Source organism: Nyctereutes procyonoides, unplaced genomic scaffold (assembly GCF_905146905.1).
Source record: "Nyctereutes procyonoides isolate TBG_1078 unplaced genomic scaffold, NYPRO_anot_genome, whole genome shotgun sequence".
Lineage (NCBI taxonomy): Eukaryota > Metazoa > Chordata > Mammalia > Carnivora > Canidae > Nyctereutes > Nyctereutes procyonoides.
In genome coordinates this window covers 38285231-38298797 of record NW_026575146.1, presented here as the reverse complement: position 1 = coordinate 38298797, position 13567 = coordinate 38285231, and the positions used below count along the sequence as shown (strand labels likewise).

General features: G+C 38.5%; 1 protein-coding gene across 16 annotated transcripts in view; it reads left to right on the top strand.

Annotated features, from left to right (window-relative positions):
• AOPEP (aminopeptidase O (putative)) overlaps positions 1-13567 on the top strand; it is a 335041-nt gene that overhangs the window by 28638 nt on the left and 292836 nt on the right. For 6 of the 16 annotated variants that reach the window (XR_008662504.1, XR_008662506.1, XR_008662505.1 and 3 more), the window contains one exon: positions 11568-11634. The exons of 1 other annotated variant lie outside the window; for it this stretch is intronic. The gene's annotated coding sequence lies outside the window, so the exon portion shown is untranslated. Of the gene's footprint in view, positions 1-11567; positions 11635-11988; positions 12005-13567 lie in introns of those variants that run through there. 9 more of the 16 variants (XR_008662501.1, XR_008662502.1, XR_008662503.1 and 6 more) reach the window with 7 other exon arrangements.

Here is a 13567-nt window from a genome sequence, read left to right as displayed (position 1 = left end):
ATCTTGGAGCACTTGGTGGCTCAGTGGTTAAGCATCTGCCTTCGGCTCAGGTCATGATCCTGGGGTCCTGGGATTGAGTCCACATCAGGCTCTCTGCAGGGAGCCTGCTTCTTCCTCAGCCTGTGTCTCTGCCTCTCTCTGTGTCTCTCATGAATAAATAAATCAGATCTTTTTTTTTTTTTTTTTTTAAGAAAAATCTGGGGGATCCCTGGGTGGCGCAGCGGTTTAGCGCCTGCCTTTGGCCCAGGGTGCAATCCTGGAGACCCGGGATCGAGTCCCACGTCAGGCTCCCGGTGCATGGAGCCTGCTTCTCCCTCTGCCTATGTCTCTGCCTCTCTCTCTCTCTCTCTCTCTCTCTGTGACTATCATAAATAAATAAAAAATAAATTTAAAAAAAAAAAAAGAAAAATCTGGTAAAAAAATGGACTTAAGATAAAATTAAACATATCTAATATTTAGAAACACAACCATTATTCATTAAAAGCATGAAAAGAATACAAGTATGATGTTTTAGTTACTCTAAAAATTGTAAAATTTGAAATGTGCCTCAAAATTCCTACCTTGGGATGCCTGGGTGGCTCAGCGGTTGATCATCTGCCTTTGGCTCAGGGCGTGATCCCAGGGTCCTGGGATCGAGTCCCACATCAGGCTCCCTGCCTGGAGTCTCCTTCTCCCTCTGCCTGTGTCTCTGCCTCTCTCTCTGTCTTTCATGAATAAATAAATAAATAAAATCTTTAAAAAAATTCCTACCTGTCAAACTAACTTCTCATTTTCATTGAGTTCTCTCTTTTAAGTATTAGGATGAAATATAAGCTGGGCAGAAATTATCCTGACCGGATTATCCTCCCTCCATAGTCCTTCACGCAGCCCTCAGTTTCCCCCTCACCTTTGCTTTTGACTGTGATGGGGCCTGTTGGTTTTTCATGTGACATTGCTACGAGGTGGCATCTCTGGTTACTCTGTAGGACTGTCATGCAGTAGAGCATTTAAGAACACTCTGGAGTCCCAACTACTTGAGTTCAAATCTTGGTAATCTTGGGGGGTGCTTGGGTGGCTCAGTCAATTAAGCATCTGCCTTTGGCTCAGGTCACCATCCCGATATCTCAGGGTCCTGGGATGGAACCCTGCATTTAGCAGGCTTCCTGCTCAGTGGGGAGTCTGCTTCTCCCCCTCCCTCTTCCTCTCCCTGCTTGGTCTTGCTCTTGCTCAAATAAATAAAATCTTAAAAAAAATAATCTTGGTAATCTTGTACACTTAGCTTCTCTGAGCATCATTTCCTCATCTGTAATCTGTAAAAGGGGATAGTAAGAATAAAAACCATTGCCAGGGATTTGGAGAGTTTCAGATACATAAGTAAGCCCTCAATAAACATCAATTATTTCTTCTTTGAGATAAAATATTTCTAACATGTTTTTGCTAGTTTTTAGTTTTTCATAAAACTGACAAATTAAGTTATTTGCCTCTGGATAATGGAGAGTTGTTAGTTAGTGGGTCTTGTGCCTTAAACAAAATGGCAAAGAGATAAGAGGGAAGATGGAAGGATAAAGGGATTCTGTGAAGAAAAAGTCAGTTCTGGAGAAGTGTACCCCCAACAGGCTCTGCTAGGATTGATGAGTTCTTTGTGTTCTGTTGACACATCTAATGGTTTTGACACAGATAAGTTTTCTAGTTTTAAAGTTTAGATATTTATATGAAACCTTTAATTGTTGATAGTGCCAGGAAACAAAACAGTGTTGATGAAGACAAATCTCCTAAGGAGGAATCAGACCTGTAGTTCGGCATGTAATTAACCTTTCCAATACCTTTGCTGGGGCAAGTATGACTTCTTGAAAAAGGGGTAGAAAAGTGAAATTTCCTATTTTCTATAACTGTAATGCATTCTCCTAGGAATCCTTTTGCGATCACTCTGCTATAATTTAGTGTAAGTGGCACTCTTTAGAAAACTGAAACAAGCTCTACTTTGCAAGCAAGTAGCAATCATAGGAATAAATTCTTTTCTCTTTGAAAATAGAGTGAAATCACTTCCAATCTGATCTTTGCAACCCAATGCCTGCTGATAATGTGAGCATAAACACATTAAGCACCAAAGAGGAATGGCATCTGGATGTTAAGAGGGGATCAGAATAGCCAGAATAAACACAAGCTGCCATCAGGGAAGCTGAATTCCATCATATCACATCATGTTCAAGCATAATTCAGGGTAGTCATATACTGATGTGAGTAAAATCAGTTTTTGTTTTCAGTTTTCACATTTTAGGCACCCCCCCCACCTCTGCCCTTGACTGGTTATAATATATAAATCAAGCCACAGCTGACAGTGATTTGCTTTCTTTATCTGGGAAAAGGCCTTTGACTCTGGGTCTGACTTGGCTTCATTGCGCTGATCTTCATCACAAGTACTTTCTATAATTCCCGCAACAACATTAACTCCAGTTGTTGTGTTTTTTTCCCTACGAGTACATATCACAATAGCTCTTTCATTACATGATCACAAATTATATGCAGTCACCCTTATATGCTTCATGAAAGCAGTAAATTTAAAGAAAAGATACTATTTAAAACTTGAGAACAGAGGCCACAGTTTGTCTTATTTACAGTTTGGCTTAAAGATTGGTATTTAAGTTAATATCATACCACATGTGGTAATCCTGCAAAGTGCTACATATTTTTATTTATAGTTAAGGGACTAAAGCAAAATCCCCTTTTCAGTATGTTATCTTGCATTATTTACTCAGTGATGAATGATATTGCCTTGCAGGTATGAGTTTTACAATGAAAGACCCTATTGTAGCATATATTTTTATGGGAGGTGGTGCGGGCGGTTAGAATTAGGGTTCCAGAGGGAATTTAAACTCTGAGTATCCTAGTACTTGTCGGTTAAAACATAGCTTAATGTTGTTTTAACACTGCATTTTTACTCATAGGAGAACAAAAATAAAAAGAAATGAACAAAAGTTAAAATGCTAGGACCCAAATAAAGTGACTGAAGGCAAATTGGCATATCCTAAACTCAAAGATCAAAACTGTAACAGAGATAAAGGTGATTATCTGATTCATTTATTGCTACTGTTAAAAAATAACTTCAACTTTACCAGTTTATTACTGTTTCAAGCACCGGTGAACCATTTCTATCAAATTGGTGAGATATGAAACTGAGCTGAAAGAAAAGTTCTGAGGGGCCAGTTTAATAATTAATCAAGCCTTTGGGTGGAAAACCTACTGATACGTCAATTTGTCCACAATTCATGAGAATTTCTACTGAGTAGGGAAAGAGATATTTTGGAGGGAGTATTAACCTTTTAGAATACGTATTTGTTTTGAAATAGAATTAAAAATTTAAAGTAAATAAGCGGAAATACCAATTTTTAATAAAGTAGAAATTAGTTCATGCCCTTCTCTTTCAGAAATTTGGATAATTTAAGCAGAAATGGGCTGCTGTTCTGTTAAGTACAAAGATAGGGACTTTGTAGCAAATTATTTTAAAATAAATAATATTTTAGGACTAATGTATTTGAGGCAGATGTGCTCCCCCAAATTCATTTAGCACTTAAAAGATATCATCTCATTATTTTCTGGGCCTCCATTATTTCTTTTTTTTTTTTTTAATTTTGTATTTATTTATGATAGTCACAGAGAGAGAGAAAGAGAGAGGCAGAGACACAGGCAGAGGGAGAAGCAGGCTCCATGCACCGGGAGCCCGATGTGGGATTCGATCCCGGGTCTCCAGGATCGCGCCCTGGGCCAAAGGCAGGCGCCAAACCGCCGCGCCACCCAGGGATCCCGCCTCCATTATTTCTGATGAGAAATTAAGTGTTGTTCTGATGAGAGGCCAGCTGTCATCTGTGTCTTTTCCCTCCTGCTTGTAATGTCATTTTGTACTGGCTACTCTCAAGAGTTTTTCCTTATTTTTGGTTTTTAACAGTTTGACTATGTCGCATCTAGGTGTGGTTTCCTTTGCACTTATCTTGCTTGGGTTTGTTCTCAGATTCTTAAATCTTTTTTTTTTAATTTTTTTAAATTTTTATTTATTTATGATAGTCACAGAGAGAGAGAGAGAGAGAGAGGCAGAGACACAGGCAGAGGGAGAAGCAGGCTCCATGCACCCGGAGCCTGATGTGGGATTCGATCCCGGGTCTCCAGGATCGCGCCCTGGGCCAAAGGCAGGCGCCAAACCGCTGCGCCACCCAGGGATCCCCTCAGATTCTTAAATCTTTAGATTTATATCTCTCACCAAATTTGGAAAATTTGAAACTATCCTAAAAATAAATGGTTTCTTTTGCAGTACTTTTAGATTTACCAAAACATTTGCAGTTAGTATAGAGTTCTCATATACGTATGACTCAGGTTCCCTTATGTTACCATGTCACATAATCATGATATATTTGTTACATTATAGAAATAAATTGGCACAATGCTACTAATAACAATTTTTCCACTAGTTCCTTTTTTCCCTCTTTTAGGATCCGATCCACAATACCACATTATGTTTTATCATACCCCGAAGTCTCCTTCAATCTGTAACAGTTTTTCAGATTTTACTTGCTTTTCATTGCCTTGACAATTTTGAAGAGTACTGGCCAAATATTTTTTACAATGTCCTTCAATGTGGGTTTGTCAGACGTTTTCTTTTCTTTTTCTTTTTTTTTTAAAGATTTTATTTATTTATTCATGAGAGACAGAGAGAGAGAAAGAGAGACAGAGAGAGAGAGAGGCAGAGACACAGGCAGAGGGAGAAGCAGGCTCCATGCAGGGAGCCTGATATGGGGCTGGATCCTGGGACTCCAGGATCATGCCCTCAGCTGGAGGCAGGCGCTAAACTGCTGAGCCACTCAGGGATCCTCTGTCAGACGTTTTCTAAAGCTAGACTGAGGGTGTGGATTTGGGGAAGAATACTACAGAGGTAAAGTGCCCTTCTTATTGATTGAATCATATCAAGGGATAATGATACCAATATGACTTATCACTGGTGATACTAGCCTTGATAATGTGGTTAAGTTTATGTCTGCCAGATTCCACTAAACTTAGTATTTTTTCTCTTCCATTCTCTATTCTTTGGAAGCAAGGCACTAAGTACAGCTCATACTCAAAGGGAAGGAAATTAAGCTCTACCGATACCTTTTTGAAGAGGTCCTATCTACTTCTATTATTTGGAATCTTCTTTAAGGATGGTGTACCCTCCCTCCCCATTTATCAATCATTTGTTTTTATCAGAATAGGTATAGGTATTTATTTTATTCTTTGGGTTCTGATTCAGTGGCATCATTATCTTCCTGCTCAGATTGTTCCCACTTTGACCATTGGAAGCTCCTGCAGTTAGTTCTTGTGCCCTTTTTACATGCCCAAACCCCATACCCAATTTTTTTTTTTTTAACTTTCTTCCTTTTTGGGCCTATATGATGCTCTAGGTTTGTCTTGCATTTTTCCTGCCACACTCCTAGAATCAGCCCTTTCTCCAAGGAGGCCTGGTTCGTTTCATTGGAAAATGTTTTTTAGGAACCATAATCTGGGTGCTGATTGCTCTCACTGTTATTAGTTTTTAACAATTTTTTTTCTGCAGCATTCTTATTCATCTGTCCTTAGACTTAAATTCTACATAAGTTAAGCCTTTGTCCCAGAGGTCCTGTGGCTCTGTTCATTGATGCAGATTTTTTTCTCTGTGTTCTTCAGATTGTATAACTGCTATATAAATATTTTCAAGATCACTTACTTTTTCTTCTATAATTTCTAGTTTGCTATTAAACTTAAGTGAATTTTTAATTTCAGATATAGTATTTTTCAGTTCTTAGAATTTCCTTTATTATTATTTCTTTTTACCAATTTCTATTTCTCTGCTGAGTTTTCATTAGTTCATTCATTACAGCATTTATGTCCTTAATTATAATACTAATAGCTGCTTTAAAGTCCTTGTTTACTAATTCTATATTTGGGTTCTTTGAAGTCAGATTCCACTGATTGCCTTTTTTAAAGTATGGATCATATTTTTTTGTTTCTCTTTATATCTAATAATTTTGGATTTTATCTTGGACATTGTAATTGCTACTTTAATAGAAACTGGATTTATATTCCTCTAGAGAGTATGAAAATCTTGTATTTGCAGGCAGTTAACTTGGGTGAATTCCATCTTCCATCTTTGCCTTCCCTGCACTGGGCAGCAACAGATATCTGAGTTCAGTACATTTAGCCATACTGGGACTATTTGGTCTGCCTCTAACATGCGGCATTCAGGGGTTTGTTAGGAAATTGGGCAGTATTTGCAGAATATAGGGCTCATACCTTTTCTAAGGTTTCCTTTCTTTACCCTCCTGGTGCTTAGTCAGTCCTAAACTCCATTTACTGATGTTTTAGCCAGTAAGGTGGCTGGTTTTTGTCTGAATTGTAGCTGCGTTTTGTCCACCAGGGCATGCCCTCTGATGAAGAGCCATGACACAGGAAACTCAGTGCCATTCCTTTCTCCAAAGTGTCAGCTTTTTGTTCACTCTCATGTGCCTTTAGATTTTTGTTGTTGCCTAGAATTTATAAGTGCTGCCAGTAGGAGGATTGGTCTGATATAAGCTACTCTGCTCTAACTAGAAACGGTATTCTCCTTCATTTAAGAAGAGTAATATTAATTAAATGATCAAACAAAAATGTAAAACTATTGTACTATGAAGAAGTACACAGTGCTATGAGATCTAATAATAGAAATCACTGAGGTCAGTAAAGGTTTCCTCGAGGTCATGGTCAGGGAGAGAGAGAGAGTTAATAAAGAGGATAGAAGAGAATTCCACATATATTTTGAATGAGTAAGTAATATGGTATAGCTTTCTCTGCATCTTGGCTGCTTTCTTTGCATATATTCTTATCCTCAGTCTTTATAAACCTCTCTCTAGGTGTCTGTGATGATGAAAGGGAATCTGTAGCTATAGTGCCTATAAAGTTATACAGCAAAGCATGTCCTGCATGAAAACTTATTAGGCCAGGGGACTTGTGTGTGTGGACCATTTAATTGGTAAAGCAGAATTTGTGGGCTTCTGGTCAGTATGATTAACTGGATTACAAGGAAATCCCCCTTCCTACTTCAAGTATTTAGAAATGCTGGATAAAATACAACACACACATATACCTATAAACACACACAAACGCACACATATATACACACGCAGATTCACAACCAAGGAGTTATCCTAGTTGACTAAAATGGAGGAGGAATGTAAAGTCAGGATGATGAATAGGAGCCTTACCTGAGAGGTTCTGACAGAGGGATGAAAATAGGCTCAATAGCTGGGAAGAGGGGAGTTGGGGTGGGGTGGTGGGTAGTGGTGGTGGTGGTTTGAGCCCTGGGTGGGCTTTGGGGCCCTGATACCTACCAAGGAATTGGTACCTGATCATAGACCTGGTACATGTGGAGAACTGAAACGGAGTTATCTGTGTGGAGCTAGAAGCCATGAAGGGGCGACTGGAGAAAGACAGTTCCATCACACTGTTCCAGTAGAGAGGCACAGACATTTGCTGTCTCCTCAGAGTTATACATAGAACAAATTCCTCAGGCTGAAGGAGCACACTGAATCTTGAGCAAGCTAAATAAAAATAAGTCCACATTTACATACATTGAGTGAAACAATAGAACATTAAAGATCATGAAAAATTGTAAAAGCTACCAGAAGAAAAAAACAGATACATATCAAGAAATGCAGATTAGGGACAGCCTGGGTGGCTCAGTGGTTTAGTGCCGCCTTCAGCCCAGGGCCTGATCCTGGAGACCTGGGATCGAGTCCCACATCAGGCTCCCTGCATGGAGCCTGCTTCTCCCTCTGCCGTGTCTCTGCCTCTTTCTCTCTCTCTCTCTGTGTCTCTCATGAATAAATAAATAAAATCTTAAAAAAAAATGCAGATTAATACCAAACTTCTTAATCAGCAAAAAAAGATGTCAGAATATAGTAGAGTAGTGTAATCAAGGTGTTAAGTGAAAATAACTATCAGCCAGAAAATCTACTTAAGTAAAAAGGAAATCATATTTTCCCCAAATGTCCATAATTAGTATCTACCATCTCACCAGCTACTCTCCAGTACGACCTAGTCATTCCTCCATCTAGACCTAAAGTTGAATTCCCTCTCTTTGAATCTGGATTAGCTAGCTATACACAATTCTTTTGAAACCAATAGAATGTGGTTGACTTTTTTTTTTTTTTTAAGATTTTATTTATCCATTCATAGAGACACAGAGAGAGATAGAGAGGCAGAGGCACAGGCAGAGGGAGAAGCAGGGGACTCGATCCAGGGTCCCCAGGATCAAACCCCGGCGGGCTGCAGACAGCGCCAAACCACTGTGCTACTGGGGCTGCCCTGTGGTTGACTTTTGAGGCTAGGTCAGAAAAGGTCATTTAGCTTTCAGCTGGTCCTTTGAGACACTTGCTGTGGGGGCCACTTGTTGCCATTAAGTTGTCCAACTATTCTGAGGCTTTGTGAGCTACTCTGGTCATCAGAACCACCAGATAAGCCCATCTTCTAGCTGAGTACGACTGAATGCCATAGTCCTGCATAAGAGGCAGAAAAATGGCCCAGCTGAGTATTACCCAAATTCCTGACCCATGGAATATAGTCAAATGGTTGCTGTTTGAAGCCACAAAGTTTTGAGTTAATTTTTCAGGTAGCAGTAGTTAACTGGGACAAAATTGGACCCTGACAGAAGGAATGGATTGTATGAATCAGTCATGAGAAATGAAGCTGGTAAACAAATACAAATAAGTATTGACTTTGTTTTTTCTAAGTTGGATGAGGATTGTAAAAACAATGTGGTACTAAGATAAGACACTGGCAACAATAATCTGGAAGCTGATAGAGAGTGTGGAAAAGGAGAAACCGATGACAGAACTATTTAGGATTTTTGTATTATTCAGAAGAGTACTAGAGATTGACTTTAAGTAGGTATGTTAAAGAAAAATGATTGTATAATTTATGAAACAGGGAAAAGACAACTAGAAAAATGCAAAAAAAAAGCAGTAAAAAAGATCAGTAGCAAAGAAAATCATGGTAGCTAGAAAACACAAAATAAATTGGCTGAGAAGAGATCAGGGCTCTTAGAACAGTAATCATGATAAACATAAATTAACTTCAGTTATTAAAAATGATAATCATATTTTTTAAAGGCAGCCAAATATTGCTTTAAAAAGATACCCCAGGCAAAATAACCCAGAGCATTTAACAATAAAAATAAAGGGATAGAAAAGATACACGAGGAGAAAACAAACCAAAAAAAGTAGGTGTGATAATACTAATCTCAGGCCAAATGAAATTTCTAGGTGTTTTATCCAGGAAACACTTGTACGGAGTGCACCAGGAGACATATATAAGGATGTTCATTGCAGCATGGTTTGTAATAATGGAAAATTGAAAATAATTTAAATATTAATAGGGAAATGTATAGATAAATTGTAGAATATTCACATAGGGACAATAAGCAGCAGTTAAAAGAGCTAGATTTATGTGTCTACATGGCTGTTTTTTAAAACCATTGAATTAAAGAAATAAAATTAAATAAGTTACAGAATAATATGTCAGTGTGACACTTCTAAATACAAAATAATACATTTGTAATTCTAAAATTCCTTCTAATTCTGAAATTGTTTTATTGAATTTCATAGTAATAAGCTATGTTCCTATGATTATATGCATTTGAGTGTCTAAGGAAGTATGCCCAGACACTCAAATGCCCAGAAACAGTATACTTTTCAGCAAGTAAGCTAGCTGTCATTAAGAGCAATCACTGTATCCTACAGAATGAACACACTTGGAATAGCAGGAAGCTATCTTCCTCTGAACAAGTAGTCTATAGAATTAAATATTTTATGACTACTCATAGTGTGCTTAGTACTATATAGTAAGCATATATGCAAAATTTCTCCTTTTCCCTTGAGTTGCTTACTAGGAAAAAAGATGTGGCATAGAGAGGGACAGGTGGATCATGAGATGAAAAAATGAGAGCCAATTGAAGGAAGATGTTGGCTAAGGATAACTTTCTACTAGAACCTATGCACACCAGAATCCCTGTTCTGTAGCTAACTAGAAACTCCCAGATGTCAATTCCACAGATATTTACTGAGCACCTACTATGTAGAGGGCATTCTGGTCAGTGTGGTCATGTACAACAAAAATGATTCAGGAATCTGTAGTTTATAAAAATGACCATTGGGAGATCCCTGGGTGGCTCAGCAGTTTAGCCGGGGCGTGATTCTGGAGCCCCGAGATCGAGTCCCATGTTGGGCTCCCTGCATGGAGCCTGCTTCTCCTTCTGCCTGTGTCTCTGCCCCTCTCTCTCTGTCTCTCATGAATAAATAAATAAAATCTTTAAGAAAAAAAAAAAAGATATACCTGGCTTTGTAGCTTGAAAGGAAAATGAGATCATTTTCTTTAGAAGGGACCTGGAATGGCCCTACGGAGGCTATCTTACATATTTGTAGATGTTTGCATTTCTGTTGGGTGATTGAAAGTGGCAGGGCAGTTTCTTCACTGTGCCATAACTCTGGTTAGTATTTGATCCCCCCTGCCATTCCCTGCTCCTGCCTTTCTTAAGAACGATATTGCTGTACATTAATTCTTTTGAAGCCTTTGATGGTGTTGCTGAGACAATCATTTAAGCATTTCAAATACACACCACATAGTACAGTTATTTTAGAGGCAGCAGTGGTTAGCCACTGGAAACTAACCATTGGGCTTGATAAAGGGGGGGAATTTTATATGTTATGGCTTATGACAGAGAATGGAAAAATGCTTCAGTGAGACAGGCTGGCATTTTAAATTGGAGCACAATAATAGCAAAAAGTGCTGAAGTCAACAGACTGCTTAGAAGTATGTTTATTATTTCCTGAGAGAGGCCTTACAAGGTGGCCACGTCCACGTATTTGCAACCACAGTTAGTTCAGTTGTTCCCTAAATGTGGGACTATGACCCTGATTGACGTCAGTGAGAGTTGTATACTTGCAGAGAAAGGAGATTCAAGTCATCTAAGAATCCAAGGCAAGGAGAAAATAGGTGTAATAAGCAATGAGTTATAACAGACTTACACATATACTTAGGTTGGAAACCATGCGGAGGTAACCATGATCTGAATCTTCTGGGGCTAGACTAAAAATTCTCCTTTCTCCCCGAAAGCTTTTAGAATATGATTGAGTCTAGTCCACACAACTTGAAGGTAGAATGAGAATATAGAAGACAGTCTTAGGAGGTGACATTTGATTTATGACTTGGACAATATGAAGGAAATGTCCACAAGAGCTGGAGGAGGAGTATTCCAAGGGAAATAATCAGCAAGGAGAAAAGCATCAGAAATGAATGACCTTGGCAAATTGCCTTACCTCTCTGGGCCTCATTGTCATCATTTGTAAAACTAGAGAGTTGGACTAAATAAGCCCTAAAGAATTTGTCAGTTCCAAAATGCAAAGAAAAAAGACTTAGTTAACATGGGCAACATGGTTAAATGTTTTTGCTTTTATTTTTTTCCTGGTTTACTTAAGATAAAAATGACATATTGTGTTACTTTAACAGCATAACCCTTTGATGAATATATTGCAGTTTTTTTTTTTCTTTTGAAGATGGCAGCCCTCCGAGTGTTTGACACATTAGGAATAAGATGGAAAAATTGAGAGGAAGAAAATGTTGGTGAGAGAAACTTTTTTGGTGGTTTTTATTTTATTTTATTCTTTGGTCAAATGCAACAAGATTGCAAATTAGTGGGAGGAGATAGTGTTTGGGGAAATGCTCTTTCTTCTTTCTGATATTTCCTGTGTTGTGAAAGGAGCTTAATTACTGTAACATTGCTGATCACTTTATTTCTTCTACCTTAAGGGAGCTGGAGTGGAAGGAAGAAATTGAGCAGGTTCTGCTCCTTTCAGCTTTTCCTTTTTGCTTTTGGGCAGCCATCTTGACCTTGGAGGGCTTTTCTCCTTACTTCTTCAGGCCCTAATTTTTGCCTGGGAAAGGTACCTTCTGCTTTGGGAGCTTGATCTGATCCAGTGTTTACTGTGACCCTGTGAGTAAATCTGTTGAATTTTGGGATTCCGTTTTCAAGTACCTTTGGCTCCCACACTAAATCATATTGTCCAGTTTAGCCTTCATCAGTAATAATGGTGATATTTTGATATCCCTTTGCCATATCTTCACCTTATTTTTTTGGTATGTTCACAGTGTGGATGGGCAAGAAGAGTGCTATTCATTTGGCCCTTTCAGACCCCAGAAGGTAGAATTCAAGGGGAAGGGAATTAGCTTTAGTGAGAAGGGTTATTGTTTCCTTTGAATCAGAAGGGAGAAGGCTGTAGTTGTGAAGAACTGCAGATACTTGAACCATGATGGAGTTTCATCTCAGTGAAGTAGGAGGCAAAATAATCAACTGAGAATGAGTCAGCAGGCATGGAACTGGAAAGTTAAAAGAAGGAAAGATTTAGATCTGCAGCTATGGGGAGTATCCTCTCAAGAGAAGCAAACTATTGCCAGTTAGGGTGACAAGGTGATGTTAACAGGCTTGGATGTGGATGGAGCTCTAAGGCTGCCATGTTGTCTGCCACCAGTCACAAAAGTGGTGAAAACTGCTCTGTAGAATATATTTTCATCCTAAATTATATTAATTTTCACAAGTAAATGAAAGAATCTATTAGGGTTAGACAATGAATGGTTGCATATATATTGTTACACAAGCTAAATGGTTCTTCAGACATGGTTTACACACCTTTGTCTTGGTGGATTCAGCTTTTCCTCTTGTCTGTGTGTGTGTATGTGTATGTGTATATTCAGGTTTTTACAAAAATATTAAGTAAGGCTTTTAAATTTATTTTTATTTTTTATTATTATTTTTAGTAAGGTTTTTTTAAAGAGCCCAGTCAACAAAAGACTACATGTTATCAGCCCCAAACACCAACAGAATGATGTTTGAATATCCATTTTGTTTTATTATGTAGATATACCCAGTAGCTTTATTGAAGGTTATTATTTCTTGCATGACAAGTTCAGTTGCTTTCATGTGGAAAAGAAAATACTCTGCCTTCTTACCTCCTTGCCCATTGAGTCTTCTAGAACCAAGGGGAATGCCAGCTTCTTTATAAAGTAATCTCAAAATATTCTTTGCATCCTAGGTTTCTCTCAATTCCTGTTACTTTTAAATTTAAACTGTATATCCTTACATGCAGTTTGGCGAAGGATAGGGAGTAAGAAGGATTTCAGGAGGTGGTTGCACTTGAACTCGGTGTGGAGAGAGAATAGAATTTGGCAGGTAGCTATGGGTGCACTCCAGTCTTGGTCCAAAGAACCCGGAGGCCTCATGTCAGAGCATTCTTAGGGAGCAGAGTGTTGAGCAGGCCTTTTGGCTGGAGGACAGAGATGCAAAGGGAGTCTGGTCTCCATGACTGGGAAAGTAGCATGAATACAGATTAGAGAAGGCTGCAGAAAGCCAGATTTTTTCCCCCTTAGGGTAGGTAAGATTTTCCTGAGGAAACAGGCTGCGGAGATGTAGAAAGTGAAAATTCAATAGATTTGATTCATGGAATGAGATTCTAGAAGGAGGGGAAATAAGAGTCTAGTAGACAGGCAGATAAAATCTGAG